Raw genomic sequence first — 19,797 nt, 5'->3', positions numbered from 1 at the left:
AATGGAAACTAAGAAGCAAAGCGAGTGTGGTAGATTCAGCTTTTATTCTGAAAACTTCTGCCAAATTGTGAGATGCATTGAACTTTCCCCTCTGTTTGGACAGCATGAACTAGAAAAAAAGAAAAGATTCTATATGTCATGAGTGGTCGAATATGACATGTCTGGTGAATTGGGCACCCCAAAGACAGATACTTCTACTGGAAGAATGACTGAAAGCTAAACCCATTATGACTAGGATGTGGCTTGGAGTGGATGCTGTTTGGAAGTGAGATGGCCATGAAACGGATCATTTCAGAAACGATGTCCCAGCAGTTTGGAAAGAACTGAAGTAAAGAAAAATGAAGGCTCATACATGACTTCCAAAGGGGCTAGTGAGGGTGTGATTAGGAAGGAAGGAGGAACACTGGGCAGAAACAGCCATGGGGAGAAACTTTAATACCTATTCCCCTCCCTCCTCCACTGTACTCAAGACATTAAGGGAAAAGAGCCATCACTTCTAGTACTACAAGAGAAATGGTAGAATCACAATACAGCCCGTTTCAATTCAAGCAAGAAAGTATAAAGAACCTTTGGAGATAAGGGCTAAGACACGTGGCTTTGGGCCAGTTGTTAATCATGACTTCCAGAGAGCACAAGGAAAAATTTGAGAGATTGGGGAACTGTGGGAGATTTGATCAGAGACACCTAGGCATGAACCTCTGGGTGAGGAAGGATGGGAGATAGAGAGGCATCTGGAGGTTCTTTTAAGATTAACTTATATGGAAAGGCAAGCACGAAAGGCAAGCTGGAGTTTGGGTGATTTCTTGGGTAGTCTAGCTATACTCTACTTCTCGAGACCTGGCAGGCCCTGAAATAGGCCAGGGAGTTGTATACCTCCGAGCCTGCTGTCCTGTCTACAGAGAAAGATGTTCACTTTCATCCTCCCAGAAAGGCCATTCCTCATCTAGTGTAGCCTTTTCACCATCAGTCTCTGACAGAAGAAAATATTTCTTCAGAATAATCACAAAAGCGATCATTACTGGTTTACATGTTCACCTGTTTTTGTCTCTCCCACTGCAGTATAAGCTCCCAAGTGGCAGGAAAATGACGTGTTTGGCCCGTTGCTGTACTGTCAGCACTTAGCACAGTCCATACACAGAGTGTGAGAGGCGCTCACATGTATGTGTTTCATAAATAAATACGAAATCCAAACAGTGCCGGCAAGTCTTTGGTTTTGCAACTGGGTAAAACAGTGCTATACTGAAGGACAAACGTGGTCAGGGGAAGAAAAACAGGGAGTTACGCAGGGGTCTCGTTATGAGTTTGGGGTCCGTCTAACAGCTAGATTTGCAATGACAATCTCACCTCATGAAACAGATCTAAAAATAAATTCAGGTATTGGGATCATCAGACTCTCTGATACAGTGAAAGCTGTGGGAATAGATGAGGAAGCAGAAGGATATACTAATACAGAAATAAAAAACTAAGAGACACAAAATGAAGAAAGACATTTCTGAGGAAATGAAATGTGATCAGGTTGAAGTGGAACTACAGCCAAAGAAGGACGTGGTTCGAGAAGAGAGAAGTAATGCTGTCACGTGGGAGTAGGAGAGGCATGGAAAATGGCCACTGGATTTTTACAATTCAGCGGTCGTTAGTGGCTTTAGAGAGTCAGCACTTTAATGGAATTGTGGGAGTGGAAGCCGGATTTTAGAGAGTCGTGCAGTAACGGGAAGGTCAGAACATAAAAAGGGTAAATAAAACCACTCTTTCAAGGTGATTGATTGTGTAGTGAGTAAGAAAACAAAGGCAGCAAGAAGAATGGTACCCAAGGACAAGGAGGTGTGTTCTTGTCTTTGTTGTTAGATCCGATAGACTTGCAGTGTTTATCAGACGAGGTGGCGATTTTCAACTGGTGTGCCACAGGAATGTTTAAAACATGCAATACCTGACGGCTTAGTCAGGGGCACTGACCTCTTTTCCCTTAGATTGTCATATTAAAAAAAATGACAACAGTCAACATAACAACAGCCATCTTTTGTGAATCAATCAAAATTATACCTATTTTTGTCATAATAGCAAAAGTTATCATATATTTTCATTGTGCCACTGAATTGCTGAATTTTATAGATTAATTTATGTGTGCCATGAGATGAAAACAGTTGAAAATTGCTGAGGTAAGGGGAAGGGCCACTGGCGAGGAAAACATTGAAAATATAAAGGAAATAAGGGATGATTGAAGGATTATTATCTGAGACTTTGAGAAAAGAATTGAATGAATATTCATCAGTATAGGTAAATGTGTAGGGGCATTAGATATTAGGAGGAAGGGCATCTCCTCTTCATGGGGGACTTACACTGGTTCACGGAATCTTAAAAGAATGATGGACATTTAAAAGAATTTATATCAGAAAGAGAGAAGGACTCAGGATAGAATAAGTAAGTAAAATTCTCTCTCCAAAGCACCGAGGCCCCTTGAAGATGGAGACCACGACTCGTAATAGCCAAAACAGCACAAAAATGCATGCCCATGTGTGTTCTCTCTCACTGTTGAGTCCGCTAAGGTAGAAGGTAGCACACAGAGATGAAAGGATTAATCTTGGATGGCAAGTCTGTTAGGCAAAGGTAGAAGAGTGATTTGAGGGAGGAGAGGTAAAGGAGACTGCTTTTATAAAGGTTTTTAAAAAGGGCTAACAGAATAATTTAATAGAATTTGTCAAAAATGAAGAGTTAAAGGGAAAACATAAAACAAGCAGATTTGAGAGGAAAGATAAAGGCCTCTCTTGGATTTGCTCATTTTCAGGTGTCTATTATGCATCCGAGTCAAATACATGGTTAGATACATAAGTCTGATTTGAACAAAGAAACTGGGGGCTGGAGTATCCATGTGGATTTGTCAGCATTGGTACTAAAATAGACCGGCATTAGTGTTAGAGAAGGCCAGAATGATGTGGTCATCCAGGGGAGGCAAAGCTAGAGAAGAAAGAGAACCAAAGACTGAACCTTGGGGCCCCGGAGCACCAAGAGTTTGGAGAGATGAGGAAGGTTTACAGGAGGAGAATTAGGAGTGTGGTGTATGAACTCTAAGGAGAGCCCCAAGATTCCTGCTCCCTGGCCTACACGGCCTGCAGAACCCACCCCCCTTGACTGAACATGATGGGGCTTTACTCCCATGGTTAGGTTATATCACGTGGCAAAGGCGAAGGGATTTTGCAGATGTAATTAAGGTCTCTAATCGGTAAACTGAGAATTAATGAAAAGGGAGGTCATCTGACATAGACCCAACCTAATCTAGCAAGCACTTTAGTAGGAGGTCCAGGCCACCTCTGAAGGAAAAAAAATGTTCAGGAAGAGACTGAAATTTAGAGTTTCCTACTAGCCTTGGGGAGGGGGAGGGATTGTGGTAAGAGGGCCACATAGCAAGGACCTGAAAGTAACCGTAAGAGTGAGAGCAACCCCAAGCTGAGAGCCAGCAAGGGTACAGGGACCTCAGGCACATAGCCACAAGGGATGAGTCCTGACCACAGGAATGAGCATGCAGGTGGGCGTGTTTCCAGTCAGTCAACCCTCCAGATGAGAATGCAGCCCAGCCAACATTTTAGATTCGGCTTCGTGACACCCCCAGCTAGATTTTTCACCTATGGAAATAGAAAGGTAATAAATGGGTTTTATTTTAAGCCACTAAATTTGTAGTAATCTGTCAGGTAGTGATGGGAAAATACTACAGGAAGTAATCAATGAGTAGGAGAAAATAATGAGCAAGAGTTGTTCTGGAAGCCAGGTGATTAAAGAGGGAAAAATAAGGGACTGTGTTAAATGCTACTGACAAAGGCAATGTATCAGACCAGAATATTGGTAACTGAATTGACTAAAGAAAAATTCTGGAATTATAATGTGATTCAAGAGAAAGTTTGTGGATGAACCAAAGAAGTGAGTGACACGCATGGGAGACGGAAGTGTGACGGGTTACCAAAGTCCGTAAATGGCTAAAATTAAATTGTCTCACCTGGCCCTCTGCATGTGGGTGTGGGTGTGTAAGCATGCCTGTGGAGTGTGGGCACTTCCCACAAAATGTGAATGTGGTACTTTGGGCTGTCTGCTTGTCATTCAAAGCATTGTCTCATCTTTGAGTCCTACCTAAAATTATGAATAATTAAAAGGACCTTCTTACCCTGCAGTATTCCCAAAATGACATAAAGAATGTGGGGAACCTGACCGATAAAACACCCACAAATAACAGTTGTCTCTATAGTTAATACTTGGTGTGTTTTACAAATGTGTCCCAACATACACATCACACCTGTAAGCTCTTCTATCATTGTCAACTTTAATTTTTCTATATGGGAACTATATATACAGTATAGACTTATAGGATAGAAAATAACTTGCAGAGGAATAGAAAAATGTCCATCTCTTCAAATTAGGGAGTACTGCATTATATTTATATGCTATATTCAATTACTCGGACATTTATCATACAGCAAGTTTCACACACACAGACACATGAAACAAAAGCACGAAGATTTATTAGCAACCCAACAATAAACTGCATTAAAGTAGCTGAAGAAATGTGTCATTGTGTCATGACTAACAGGGTTGATGCTCATGCATTTGTTTTCTGAAGCAAAAATAGTTTATTGTCAAGATTGGAGAAAAGCTCAGCGTAAAGCCACTAACTCTTTACTCTTCCCGAGTTGATTCCTCTTGGAGATTAATAAAAGTGTAGAGATATTGCTTTTATCCTCTCATAATCATCCCTTATACGATGTTCAGGCTGTCATCACAACCCCAGGAGAGAAGAGCGAGAACAGGTTGAATGCTCTGTACCCCCGTTTGTGTAGCGCCAGCAGTAACGATTTCTGATCACGTGCCTGCATTCACAGAGCAGTCGTGTAAATTTTCAGCATTGCCGGGATCATTCTTTCAGTACAAGGAGGCGATACCAGTGCATTTCAGAATGGCTATGCCTTAATATGAATGCACACGAGAAGAGCAGTATATCAAAGCCACGGGAATCTGGTGTTTAATCTGGAAAGGGAAGCAAATGTTATCTCAATTCTGAGAACTGTTTCTCACATCAAACTGGGCTCCCTAGAAAACAGTGCAACTCATTTTTGGAAATCCATTCCTGTGAATCAGTAAAGCACGTGCCTCTTCTTGTCGTCATAGACGATGTAAACAACATTTCTATGAGTTGCCAGGCCACGGAGAGAAGACACCAGTGGAGAAGAATTTATACTAAAGTGAATACCCCCAATCTCTTCTTCAGTAAACACTATTGTAAGAGGAAGTTTGCACTAGTAGCACAATAAATACATTTCATTAGAGTTTATATCAAGTAAACTCTTTCATTTATTTTTTTTTGAATGATTGTCATCTGGCCTTGGGAGACATAACAGTTTGCATCTCGTTATTGGCTGGCAGAGAGAAAAAGTGTTGGTACGGGTTAACTTAGTGTCAGAGTGAGTGGGAAAAATACCTTTGTTTCCTCCTCAAATGCTAAGATTAATACTATACATATTCACAATACATAAGATGATATAAGAATAGTTTTTGGCTTTTTAGGCCGTAGATTATGTCAGTGAAAATGAGAAGATTTAGAGAAAAAGATTCTTTGTCACTGGAGAACCATTTATAGGCACCGGTATCAATCAGTGTTCTACCACAGAGACAGACAGAGATCGGCAGTTGACTTACTAGATGCGGGGGCTGGGGAGTTACCAAATCTGTGGGGCGGACCCGACACTGGCAGGAGCTGAGGCTGTGGGCCACACAACCAGGGGTTTCTGCCTCCTCGGGGAAACCTCAGTCTTACTCCTAAGACCTTTCAACGGATTGGATGAGGTTCACCCAAATTGTCAAGGATAACGTACTTTACCAAATATCGGCTGATCATGGATGTTACCCACACCTATAAAATGCCTTCACAGCAACAGTGCTTAATGGAATCGATGGGTACTGCAGCCTAGCCCTGCTGACACAAAAAACTGACCATCACAGCAGCCATCACTTGTACAAGGCACTGTGCTACACTGGGAAGTGTAGGCTGAACAAGCCCTCCGGGGGCTTAGAATCTAGTGGAGACAATCATGTTTAGAATAGGACAGAATACACTGTGTTACAAAAATGCATAGGCTTCTGTCATTTAAAATCAGATTGGAATGTAATGTGGAATATAAAACTATCATATGCCTAATACAAAAATAACACACAGAGGGAAAACATTCTGAATAGCACCTACGATACACTAAATTCACACCTGATATAAGAAGCATCACCAGCCAATCCAAAACGGGTAAGATTATTAAAGAAGCTGTGCTGGAAAAATTGGGTCCCTGGGAAAAAAGGCTAGTTTGATTCTGTTAAGCAAAATAGGGGTTCATGTTGTAGTAAATATGCATTTATTTAAGCAAAAAGAATTGCAACCTGGAGACACAGATTCAGGTAGTAACCCAAACTGTGCTCCGAAAAAATAAAGAGAGGCTGGGTTTATAATGGCAAACATCAGTAAGGTCTTTCATCTTTCATGCAAATGAAGGGTTCCTGGCTAGGTTAACAGGGATTGGTCGGTTCCAATATGCAAACAAGGGAGACAGTAAGTAACTACAAGGCAGGAAGGAAGGCCCCTATGTGTCCATGTAGCAGTTGTTCCAGGATGTTTATGGCTCAGCCTTGAGCTGAGTTTGACAACAGTTTTTGCAAGAGCAGCTCTGAAAACTGAGGTAGAAGATGTACATAGCCCACTTCCTCTACAGCCTCCTGACTCTGTTTAAAGTGATACTCTTATTCCTTTATCAACTCTGTATTATGCTTATTCTCTCCATTATCAACTCTGTACCCCAAATTTGATTTGAATTGTTTTGAAAAATGAAATGTGAAAATCCTGATAAAATGATTGAGCAGGCAAAGCATCTAACACTCATCACCAAACCCCCATACAAAACAAAGTCCCCACCACCAGCACCACAGATGTTCGACAAAAGGAACAATAGAAAAATAAATAAAAGCCTGAATCACTACCCAAAATTAGCAGGGTTGCTATACACTTTCACAAATGTTGAAGAATTGTTGCTACGAAAGCACATAAGTGGTTGGAATGAAAGAGGCAATGAGTCCAAAACAGCTAAACCGCAGTGGCTCCTCGCCAAGCCCACATACCAAGAAACCCTAAAGGGAATTCCAAAGCCCTCTGTTTCAGAAAGTTGAAAGCATCCAGAGGAAGGGCACTTAATAACAAGCAAAAGGAAAACAACCATGGTGTTATTTAGGGCTTCCTCCTTTCCTGGGTACCTGCAGCGAAGGATGTCACAGACTCTCCTAACAAGTACATGAGGGAAAACGAAGAAGAGAAGTGATAAATTAGATACGGAGGAGCTGTGAAAAGTTTTAAAAAATATTTTGTGAAACTCTAAGCTAAAACATTAAGAAATATATGTAAGATGATTGAATTTTCTAACCCAATGGTTCGATACTAACCCAATAGCATGAAAAAGAACTGAGGTTGACAAAAAATGTTAATTCCAAGAAATGCATAACACCTAGACAGTTTTAAGTATAAATATTTTCCCAGAGCTTAGAAATAGAAGAAAAACACCTCAATTAATTTTTAAATAGCTTTAGGGACCAGAAAAAATTGTCCATTATCAAAATCTGTATTTAACTTTGCCTGGATTTTCTAGATAATTCTATGAGACAAGATAAATACAGAGGAGTACTTTTTTGTTTGTTTGATGTCAAACACTTTACTTGAAGATTCAATTAGTGACTTGACATTATGATTCTTTTCTTACAAAGGGTAACCGATGAGGCCTGGAGCAGCCGCCATGCCTGCTAAAGCAACCGCAGTGACCGATGTTTTAAGTTCCACTAATTTTGCAAGCAAAAGAGGATAAAACAGTCCTACCTTATCTATAGTTTCCTTTCCTACTTTTTAAGTTACCCAGAGTCAACCAGAGTTCAAAAATATTCAATGGAAAGTTCCAGAAAAAAATGCATGTTTTTAAATTTAGGGCTGTTCTGAGTAGGGTAAGGAAATCCCAAGTGACCCCACCAAATCACCCCCTAAAGGCCCTACCTCAAAATACCACCTGTCACCCTGGGGGTTAGATTTCAACACGTAAATGTGGGCGTGGGGGGACAAGTCATTTATGGTTAGTATGTAACAATATACATATTTCTATCAAATTAAAAATGCTCTAAAAATGTTAGTACCTGCTGTCGTCCTGGTTTCAGTGAGACGCACATTCCCGGAAGCTGTTGGTAGGAGTGTGAACTGGAAAACTGTCAGAAAGCAGGCTGGCCATCTGTCTCTGGAGTGTCAACTGTGCATTCTTTTTGCTGCAGCAAATCCGTTTCTAGAAGTAAATCTTAGACAACAATAATAAATGAGATAAAAGATTGTCATAAGAGAACACTCACTGTAATTATGTTTATAATAGCAAATATATAAATGTCCAAGAAAAGAGAAGTGATGAATATAATTATAATGGAGACCAATACTGGAATAGTAATCAGTTCTTCAAAGTAACCTGTATGTAGAGTATTTGACAAACTTCTCTAATGATTTTTTTAAGAAAGAGAGAGGAAAGGAGAGAGAGAGAAACATCGATTTGTTGTCCCACTTAGTTACACATTCACTGGTGGATTTGTATGTGCCCCGACCGAGAATCAAACCCGCAGCCTTGGTGTGTTGGGACGATACACTACCAGCTGAGCGCCTGACCAATGACACTTCTTAAATAAAAATAAAACTAGGCTAGGCATTCTTTTTTAAACATTGGGATTCACATTGTGAGTGAATTTTAAATTGCACATGAAAACACTTCAAAATGATAACATATTTATCCCCAATTGATGAAACTATAAAGCAACTTGCATTTTTGTAATAACATTTTTTGTATTTTTTACAAGGCAGATGTTTTACTTTAATAAATCAGAAAATCATTAATATAATCAGAATTATTCAGATTAAGATTAATTTTTCTTCAAAACTCAAAACTTTAGAACACAGCTGGTTTTCAGGAAAAATTGAGTCCTCATTTTCTCTGCTCTTACTTGATTTCTAATAGCTACTTGTTTGTTTCTCTTTGTCTCACTTCTCTTTTTACTGAACAAGTTTTCAATTCACTATCTCAATAATTTTGAAGAATGTTTCATTTTTATTTTAAAAATACCCTTTTTTATCCTAAGCTTGCTTTGGTTGATAATATTTTTTAATCAGCCCAAAACCCCACCCACAGGCACACTCACTATCTTCTCTCCGAATTCTAGTAACAAGGAATTAACTTTTTACATGTATGTTGATTTTTTTATAATAAGTAAGTCAGTGGCTTCAAAGTTTGGTTCACCAACTGGAATCATGAGAAAGAAAATTACAGGTGAAAAGTTGTTTTAATGGGTATGAAAAGTACAAGGTCCAGCACAAATAACACCCTTTTTTATGACAAAATTTTTTATTATAAAATCATAAACATAACAACATCACACTCAAGCACACCATGTGACATTTTAGGTGAAATGTTCAAATTATAACTATAAATTATTACACCCATATTATTAGCCTACCTACCCTATTCAAGCAGGCCTGACTTCTGCCCGACCCTGTATATTTTAATAATCACAGGACAGCAAGCGTTAACACTTCTGGTCGTGCCAGCTACTACTGTTGTGCTTAGCAATCGTTAGCCTGTCAAGTCCTCTATCTACCTCTGACAAAGGTACTAGTATTAGCGTCAGTGTAGAGCTGAGGAATCTGAAACACAGAAGGTTTACGAATTCACCCTTGTTTGCTCAGCAGTAAAGGGGTAGTGCTGGAACTCCGCCCTGGCCAACTTTGCCCCCATGTCTCCATGTTTGGCCAAAACACAGGGCTCTCATCACACCAAAACCAGTGATAGAATCTTCCATAAGTCTTCAAGAACTCAGCCTTTGGGAACAAAAGAAAGTCGCATCCTCCTTTATTACAGCTAAAGGAAATAAATTGCTCATATGTTGATACCATCAAAGAGAGTCTCTAGCCTTTACTTTTAGTGGATTTGCTGTGGTACATTAGATAACTTTGCCAGAATTCAATAAAGGGAATGGCAGAAGGAATATCAGATTCAGAATTGACGTAGTTTGGTCAGTGGCAAGAACAATAATAAAACATTTTATCACCTCAAGATGTGCGTACTGTGTAACATCAAGATATGCATTCGTAACAGAGTGTGCGTGTGTTTCTGGAGACGCTGTGTATCTGTCCTTTGAAGTATGAATCCATCATCCAGCTTCACACTCAGACCTGCAAAGATGCTCTAGGCAAAGGGTGTCATTTCAATTGATCTGTTTGTTACTGTATAACAGCATATTTCTGTGCATCGCCCAGTCTTTTGGAATTAAGATAGAACACGGTGCAAAAAAGATACAGCATTCAGTAAAATGTCCATAAAATCGTCCAGCTGCACCACAAGCAGTTTTTATGATTCTCAAAAAACAACAGCAGACTCGCTGGAGCGGTGAAACAGTTGCACTTACATAACTGCCGTTTGTTGAGGTGAGGCAAGTGATCTTCGGACTCACAGAGCAATGTGTCTGAAGTCACAAGTCAGCGTAGGGCTGTGCCTGGGAGTGTCCGCGCACCAGCCACAGGTTGGTCTAATCATTAGAACCTCACTATTGTGCTGGGTGATGCTCAGACCAAGTCATCGCAAAAACAGTCATTTCTGGCAACTCTGACTAGTCATCCTATGCATATGCCTGGTGATTTCTCTTTCGTTGCAAAGAGCTTAAAATAAGCCATTTCTCTGGCATTTGGTGTGCCCAGGCCATTTCTCAAAGTGCCATGGCATCAGGCTCTCAGAAGTCTTCATATGCCCTTGACATTCTATTCAGAGTTTGACTGAAATCTGATTATATTGCACAGCGCACTGGGTAACAAGCTCTGAAGTGGTTTTGAAAGATACCAGCAGATATCTCAGACCACGTCCCAGAGATAAGTTGGTGTTCTTGGCATCATTTTGCCATTAGACCCTTGACCTGGTATCTAGCAACTAACTTCTAGTTTCACAGTGGCTGAAAAGAAAATTTTAAGATCTAGAAAAAAATGACTCAAATATGAAAATAAGGAAAACAAAACATTTTAAATTGTATAATTTCTGCAAACACAGCATTATGTCCTCCTGTGAGCTGCAACTCAACTATTAGCTATACATGAATTACATTTAATTGACATATTTTGAATGAGATATAACATGCAATTGTCCTCAAAATTTGCAAGAGCCTGGTCATCTAATCCCTACTTTTATTAATTGTAGACTTGTCACAGTTCTTTATTGTGGTTCTCCAGATGTTAAAATTTTCAAAATCCTTTAACAAAAGTAATACAAATCATCAGGGCCTATAGAAGAGGTAACTAGTTTAGGTTAAAAATTAACCACTAAACCTGGTCCCTAAAACCAGTTGAACAAGGACAATGAGAATAAAATAGTTTTTTGAATATTCTACTCCCCAACTAAAACATTTTACTGGATGCTGAACCCTACACTGTATTTTTATAGCTCCCCTGCCAAAAACATAACTCTTTTTTCAATACTCACTTCTGCTTGATCCATGGTTCTAAACCTTGCCTGCACATCAGAATCATATACTAGACTTTTAAAATTATACATACCCAGGCCTCACCCAACACCTTTGGATCAGTGTCGCAGAGGTAGACCTGGCATTTATTTGTATTCTAAAAAGAATTCTCAGGTGATTCTGATGTGCTACCACTGTGGAAAATGGATAACCTAACAAGTCGGAATCGTCACATTTCACTGATGACTTATCATCCAAATGAACTTCATCGATGTGGGTCACAGTGTTGTAAGCATGCAGTGTGTCAAATTATGTCATGTTTTCAAGTGCCATTGCTGGTTACATTGCTGCCTTGTTTTAAATGGACTGTTTTTCCCATACCATCAACTGAAAGCAGTATTTTCTGTGAGTACAGGAGATACATCAATTTCCCATGGAGACTACACCTCCACCCAGCAGAGTAAAAAGCCACTATTTTACTTCTTCATTGCTGACAGGGCATCTACAGAGAGACAACTTATCTTTCCTGGTTGTTCAGGATAGGAGAAGCAAAAGAAAGCATTTCTCCCCACTGAACCATCAAAACCAAACAAACAAAAAAAAATTAACTCATCTAATTTCTAAAACAAGAACATGTGTAATAAGAAACGGTTGAGATAATAGAATAAAATATGACCTGTTAAAAGGTACACATAACACTTTGAACATATTGACTAGAGCCTATTCCCTTATATTCTACAACCTTAGATGTTTCTTCTTAATGCCATACTCTGTAAGAATGCTTACCAAGATACAGAAATAAACTTTTCCCAAATTCTAGCATCAAAGTAATCATGTACTTAAAGAAAAGGAAAATGGTAAGCTGAGAGATTTGTATTCCTGCTAATAGCCTGGTACTGTCGAAATAATAATTTTAAAGGTTTGTGGGGTATTTTTTTAAATCTTCTGTACTAGGTCTGAGGGCTGCTATAACAAAGAACTCCAAATAGGGTGGCTTAAAACAACAGAAAATTAATCTCTCACATTTCTGGAAACCAGAAATCCAAAATGAAGGTGTCAGCAGGCTGGTGTCTTTTGGAAGCTCTGAGCAGGAATCTGTCCCGGGCCCATCTCCCAGCACCCAGGCATTGCTGCCGGTCCTTGCTGCCAGTCCTTGGCGTTCCCCGGCTCACAGGTTCATCACCCTAAACTTTGCCTCGGTCGTACATGGCCTTCCCCCTGTGTGTGTCTCTGTGCCTCCATAGTGCTTTCTTAGAAACACACCAGTCACTGGATGTAGAGCCCACCGTAATCCGGTGTAACTAACCACATGTTATATCTGACAAGAGCAGATTCCCAAATTAGGTCACATGCACAGGCTCAGAGGTTAGGACTTAAACATACCTTTTGGGGACACAATCTAATCCACAGCACATCCCTTCATTAGTTACATAGTTTCAAAAAAGTCTATGATAAGCACCAGATTTCCTAAATCTAGAATACTTCCACTGCATGATTTTGTGCCTTCACAGCTATAAGAATGCTGGAATTTTCTTCCTTTGGCTCTCAATGTTATAAATGTTAATGAACCTCAGTCCAGGAAATGGCTTACTTTCAATTTGTCTTGAAAAGCAAGAAGCAAATTCCGTGTGTCCTTGTTCTACATTCTCCTCAGATCTCCATTCTACTGTTTACATATAACATATATAATATGCATATATGTAGATATATAGATATGCACACACATATCTACATACATACATGTTTGGTTTCTGTCTTTCTTTTCAACTTTATTCTCTTCTGCTTATACTGTAGTATCCTCATTTCCCCATGTGTTTTCCCAATATTAAATGTTCTTAAGCTACCAGGAAGCCTGGGGCATCACTGGCCATAAGCTCAGTCAACTTCAATGGAGGCACCCAAAATTGAAGATTTGACAGGGCCTCATTTAACCAACACTCCATCACCTGGAAGCTTTTATATTTGGTAACTGGAAGTAGGACGTGCATAACTCTGCCAGCTTTACTTAGGGAAGTAACCCTACTTCCTTTGAACAAAGTGACCTCAGGCCTGCTGGTGTGAATTAGAATCTAACTCAACCAGGCAAGTGGACGACACCAGATGTGCCTGTACCTCCCTTTACCTCTGACAGTATCAGCTCAGGTAGAAGCAATGCTATCAGAAACAATACAATTTTATTAAATATTATTAATATAAAATAAAATGGAGATCATTTTGTTTTTAGCCATATCATTGACCAATCAATTCAGAATTTCTTAGATATTTTAATTGTTCATTACTTAGTTTATTCTGCACAATTGCATGAATGACTTAATAATAATGTGCAAATATTAGTTCATTAATTGTAACAAATGTACTACACTCTTGTAAGATGTTAATAATAGGAAAAATTGGGTGTGGAATATATGAGAACCTTCTGTACTAACCTTTCAACTTTTCTGTAAATCTAAAACTGTTCTAAAAAATAAAATCCCTTATAAAAATGTCCCAAATTGCTCCACTTGGAAAAAAGAAACAAGTGCAGACATAAAACCCATTTACCCATATTCAGTAAAACATTACTTGTGATATAGTAAGTTTTCCTAGGTCATCTGTAAACAGAATATGTGGCTATTCTTTATCCATGGAGATTATTTCTTCTTCTAACAATCTAACAATGAAAACTTGTTGAATTATATTTTGAACATACAACTTAGCTGAGGGAGATACATAAAAAATCAGAAATTATCCAGGAGCTATAGATTAGTAGATTAGTAATTAGATGTAAATTAATCTAGATTAGTAGTTTCCTGCTATTCCTCTATTTCTATTCATTGACGGGCCCCTAAAAATTAGTGTTCCTTCTCCCCGTATGCCATTTGGGCCTCACTCAACTCCCATCTTAACAGACTGTGAAACCATAAAGCAAGTCAATAGTATGACACCTAAATTGGAATAGGTATCTATTTTATTTAAGTAAAAAGACATTTGTTGAAATAATAATATTGTCACTAAAGATAATATGGAGGCTTAGCACATTGCCCCACTTTTTTTTAAATGTAAAAATCTGTGTGGAGGTATAAAAAACAAAAGAAAATGCACAAATAATAAATTTTAGCTCACTTGGTTCTTGCAAAGTCAATTCATCCATGAAATAAGCACCTAGAAACTGAGTGTAAACAGAGCAAGTCCCAGCACCCAGTTCCAGACAGAAGACCCAACAGTAACCACGGTCTCAAGTTCTAACAAAAACAATTAGTTTGGTCTGGTTTTTGAACTACGTATAAATGAAATCATACGGTATTCTTCTCTTTATGGGTTCTTTATCTCACATTATGTGTCAGCTTTATCCACGTTTTTCATTATTCTTGTTGAATTGTATCCCATCATCTGAATACGTTATGTATCCAGTCTACTGGGCATTTGGATGGTTTCCAGTTGGGACTGTTAGGATTAGTATCACTAGGAAGATACTTATAATTGCCCACTGCTCTCTCTTTTTGGACTTACTAATGTCTGCAGACCTGCAGTGATACCACTCACAAAGGGCTATGAGCGCATCTTTCTCAGTCTGTCCTGTAAGCGATGACACTGTTTCTCTAACTGTAGGCAAGCGAGAAGATGGATGGTGGTATTGAAGACAGTAGTGGAATAGACTTCAGGCAGCAGGGAAAGCTTAGCATTAGCTGATGCCAATACAGCATTGATTAGTGGAACAAGTGAGCATTCAGCATTAAAACCAGAGACCTGAGCAAAACAAATTCCTGCTCTTGGACATTTTACCAAGCTATTGCTACAAACTATCTTTGGTCTAATAACTAGGCCCATTTCATTTGCTCCAAAGACCATTTTCAAGAGGAATGAGAGGGTTTCCATTTCATCCCAGGCACTGAACACTGTAGGCTCCAAGCGTTCTGTGTGTGTCTCTGTGTGTTTCTCCAAATGCTCACCCCTGAAGCCGAGTTTTGTGGATGGCTGCATAATGCAGTTGGTCCAATACCTTAATATCAGATGGTGAAAAGAGGCATAAAAACACAAACCAACAAAAAGTGTTCTAAGGCTTTTCTTACTATTATTTCCTCTGTGCCCTGCCCTTGACCGTGTTTGACCTCTGAATTTCATGGAACCCTGTCCCAAAAGATAGACAAGTCTAGGCTCATTTTACATATCTGTTGCAAGAAGTCCTGAAAGAAGGAAGTAATCCTGGGAGGAAGATTGTGCAAAAGGAGAGATAGCCCTTAAAAAGATGAGGAACAAACATCAACAATCCCCCAGGATGATGGCCTCAATGTGTATCACCCATTAAGATAAATAGTTCGTATCGTGGTGCCAGAGAGAAAAATGCCGAGACAGGGCACCAAATGTCACCCTAATGAGCAGATTCGGGCTCTACGAATTCTTATAAAAACAGTTGTATGAGCTAGGTTTACATGTGTAGCTCATAAAATACTTTCTATATTTTGAAGATAAAAGGAAATTCTTTGAATCTCCAAGGCAGGATACTGTCTTTTTCCCAGTATTTCCATCAGCCCCAAGTTACCACAACAAAGAAAGAGGATCTCGGGGTCAGTTAAACGAAGGGTTCACACCGCGTATCTCATTCCTAATCACGCTTGTGAATGTGGTCGGCCGTCCAATTATTGGGTGTCTTCTAAATACTTCCTGGGTCCATAATTTCCATTCTTGAGGTTTCTACACTACTTTGACATAAACAATTCTGTAACTAAGCCCACAGAAAAATAGTAAAATAACCCCAGAAAAAAATGGGCATGTTTAGTGTTGGGTATGAACAGCAAAGAATATGTGAACATAAGCAAACCATTAGGGGAAACCTCCATCTTTTCTGATCTTTCCGTGTTGATGTAACTGGTGCAGAGAACACATGCAGCAGCGTGCAGATGCAGTGCATCGAGCGGACGGGCAGCATATGTCACCAGATGCCACAGCCTTTGAAGATGCATGAAATGATAGCACACTTCCCTGAAAAATGAAAAAATAGAGGCATCATGAGTCTCTGAAAACCTTGGGGAATTAGCAGTATCTATCTACCAAGGCAATTTGTACTTTCTCCAGCTTGCACCACAGAGGGATTTAAGGGATGTACATCTTACATGCTTCTTCTATAAGGTTGGTTAGCACAGAGGTCAGGGTGTTTTCTTTACAGTTTTTCATTTTCATGGAACTATTGAAATTGCAGCGATTTAAATTCCAGAGGGAGAAAAACATGTTACGTGTTTGATAACAAGCATTGCAGATAAAAGGTCAGCGATCCATGTGTTGATGAGGAGCGTATAAGCCCAAGCTTTCAGAAATAATGGCATGTGCCTGTCTTCTCCCAAAATAATAGTGTGGGAATGAGAAGGGGTCCCAGCTGGAGAGGCCAGGGAGGAGCAGACGAGCCTGAGCACCACACTGAAAAGTTAGGTCATGTAACAAAGCACCTCGTTTCATAGCTACAGAGGACTGTGCATCCTAACCGCAACTCCAGACAAGCAACCCATTGTCTTACTACCTGCTGTCTTTTGGAGTGCCGGGGATTGTACTAGGAAACCATGGAATCTCCGTTCCTCAAATGTTCACCATTTAAGGAGATGAGAAGAAACCAGCAATTACCAAGGACCCACAACACCAACAGCAAAAAGATCAACAAAGAAAATGTTCAAAACAATTTAAATGCTAAGGATATCTGTTGGTAACGTGATGCGGATATTGAAAGTGGTCGTTAGGGAACTCCTAGGCTAACCATGACATTGGCACAGGGGTCTAACCACTGTTGCTCTCAAGTCCCTACTGAAATGATTAAAGAAAAGCAAAATCAAAGAGAAATTGCGACAACACTGAATGCAAAGGCAAGATGACTTTCCCATGCCACAATCTTTAAGAAAGTGTCACCTGATGTCTGAAAGATCCAGTAAATTCTTTGAACAACTCAAATTTAAAAGTATGAATCCTGGGAGGACGAGATGAATATAGAACAGATAGAAAACATTTCACAACCCTTGTTGACAACCACGGTACTCAGAGGAACACACAGCCGCACAGAATAAAAAGAGGACCAATGGTCAGTAGTACCTGGAAGGAAGCAAATATTATGCTCCCCTCCCCTCATTTCCCCCCCCAACACAAACACCTAGAATAGAGGCTGCATGAAGAATGAGAAATGGAGAGCTGCCCCTGCCAAAGAATCATCACGGGATACAGAGAACAAGCTGTACTGAAATAGAGTCCTTTTATTTAGAATGCCCTTTTGGAGCCGCTGGATCTCAGAGCTGATAATGTCACCTTTCATCAACAATGTCTTTCATAAAACCTGCCAGAAAAGAATTTTATTAACATCCTCGCAGACAGTGAGAAGATGCAAAATGAAGTTTCTCGCTGTGTTTGTGATAACTACCAGGTTGGATTGATATATTAACAAAATCCAGCATTAGGCCTGGATATTTATTGTGCAAAGTTAAAGAAGTAAAATACATAGCCTGTTATTGATGTTACTAGGAAAACAAAGTTAAATAATGGCTGAATAAGGCAAAGAAAAATAAAAATTTAGAATGTCACAGAAAACAGCAGCATTACAGAAGTAGACATCTCAGAAGATTTAATCCAAGATAGGAAATTGATCAGTTGAGCCAGATTGAAGGCCGCTACCCAGTGGCAGTTAGACCAAGTTCACCGGAGGCCTGAACCAGCTCCACCACGTGAACAACATGGTGGACCTTCAGTGGTCCCCGGCAGATGACAGCAAGGACTGGAGACAGAGCTTCAGCACCGTTGAGGGCCACAAGGACATAAAGGGTGTTCAGGTGCAACACAGCCAGCTCACTGTCACCACAGAGAACCCCAAGAATGTTTTCTCAGTGCCCCAGATTTTCGGGAAACCCAGGCCCTGAGCAAGGGGCTCTCCTGCAGCTGATGGACCTGCAGTGCTCCCAGGATGGGCTGATGACAGTGGAGACACTCGTGATGTGACCCTCACCCACAGCTGCTCTGGGAACACACAGGGGCTCCCCGATGAGCTGGCCAAGCAGCTGTGGATGGTGCTGAGAGGTCGCAGCTCACTGTCTGCCGTGACCCACCTTGCTGGTGTCAGTTGTCAGGATCATTGAAAGGGAAGAAAATTTCGATAGGCATGTACTTGACTGAAAAAATCAAACTGGCTTTGCTTCTCGGGGAGGGCCAAGAACTGCAAGGAGAAGATGCTTGCCATCTTGGACAGAACCATAAATACCAAAATCAAGGGTGTGAATGCAGACACCAGGGAGTCCGACAAGATGTGGCTCATTAGCCACCTAGAAATCGTAAGGAAGTACATTGTAGATGACCTCATTCCCAAAAACCTGATGGTTCCATGTTTTCCTCCCCATTATGAGATTTTCGGAGTCTCCTGAACATGCACCACCAGGCCCTGACCACACAAATGCAGGAGCTTGCATCGGAAGACCTAGAAGCAAGTGAGATTGTGAGCCTGTTGACTTGGGTCTTAAACACATACCCCCAGCACAGAGATGCTGGGAAATGTGGAGCTGGCCCTGGAACCTGGAAGCGGATGTCAGCGCCCTGGGCCATTGCTCTCTCCAGTTGTGGTCTCTGAGCTGCTGGACACATACGTGTCAACTCTCACTTCAAACAGCACTGCCTGGCAGTGGAAAGCTCTAGACAGGCAAGAAAGACCAGATGAGAGAAACTGAGCCTGAAGCCTACCAAGATGAGTACTGTTCGAAGATACTCCCAGCCATCACCTTCCAGATGTTCAACCAGAATCTTCAAGTAACTGCTCAAATAAGTGAAGATTTGAAAATAAAGGTACTAGTTTTGTGTCTTCAGCAAATGAATTCTTTCTTAAGTAGGTGAAAGATGAAATGAAGATGAAGCTCAGTTGTAGGAAGAGGAGCACAGGCGAAACCAGTGGTACCTGCACTGCTACGTCCAACATGATCCCCACCATCAACGACCGCCAGACCTTCAAGAATCCATAGTCAGTTTGAAGAGGAAGTATTTTTTAAATGAAGGGGAAGAAGGCGTGTCTCTGAGCCAGCCGCGCACGGACGGGATTCTGGGCACCACTGCAAGGCAGGGCTGCAGCCCCGGCTGGGAGGGGTCTTCCTGGACCTGGAGGGGGGCACTGCGGGTGCATGGAGCTGAGCATGCCCTTGCCTCACCCTCAGTCACAGTTGGGGCACTGTGGCTTCTCTGTGGCACGGTTTGCTCTGTGTGGCATAGGCCTGAGGTTTGGACCTTCTGCTGCACAACTGAATAGAGACTCCTTATAAATATCAGTGGAACCACCAA

At 40.5% G+C, this 19,797-nt stretch overlaps 1 pseudogene; it reads left to right on the top strand.

Moving 5' to 3' along the window:
- Positions 1 to 1,476: 1,476 nt before the first annotated feature.
- On the top strand, positions 1,477 to 19,650 carry LOC112306677 (exocyst complex component 3-like; annotated as a pseudogene).
- The last annotated feature ends 147 nt before the right edge of the window (positions 19,651 to 19,797 follow it).

Source organism: Desmodus rotundus, chromosome 13 (genome assembly GCF_022682495.2).
Source record: "Desmodus rotundus isolate HL8 chromosome 13, HLdesRot8A.1, whole genome shotgun sequence".
NCBI lineage: Eukaryota > Metazoa > Chordata > Mammalia > Chiroptera > Phyllostomidae > Desmodus > Desmodus rotundus.
This window is presented reverse-complemented; position numbering and strand designations above follow the sequence as displayed.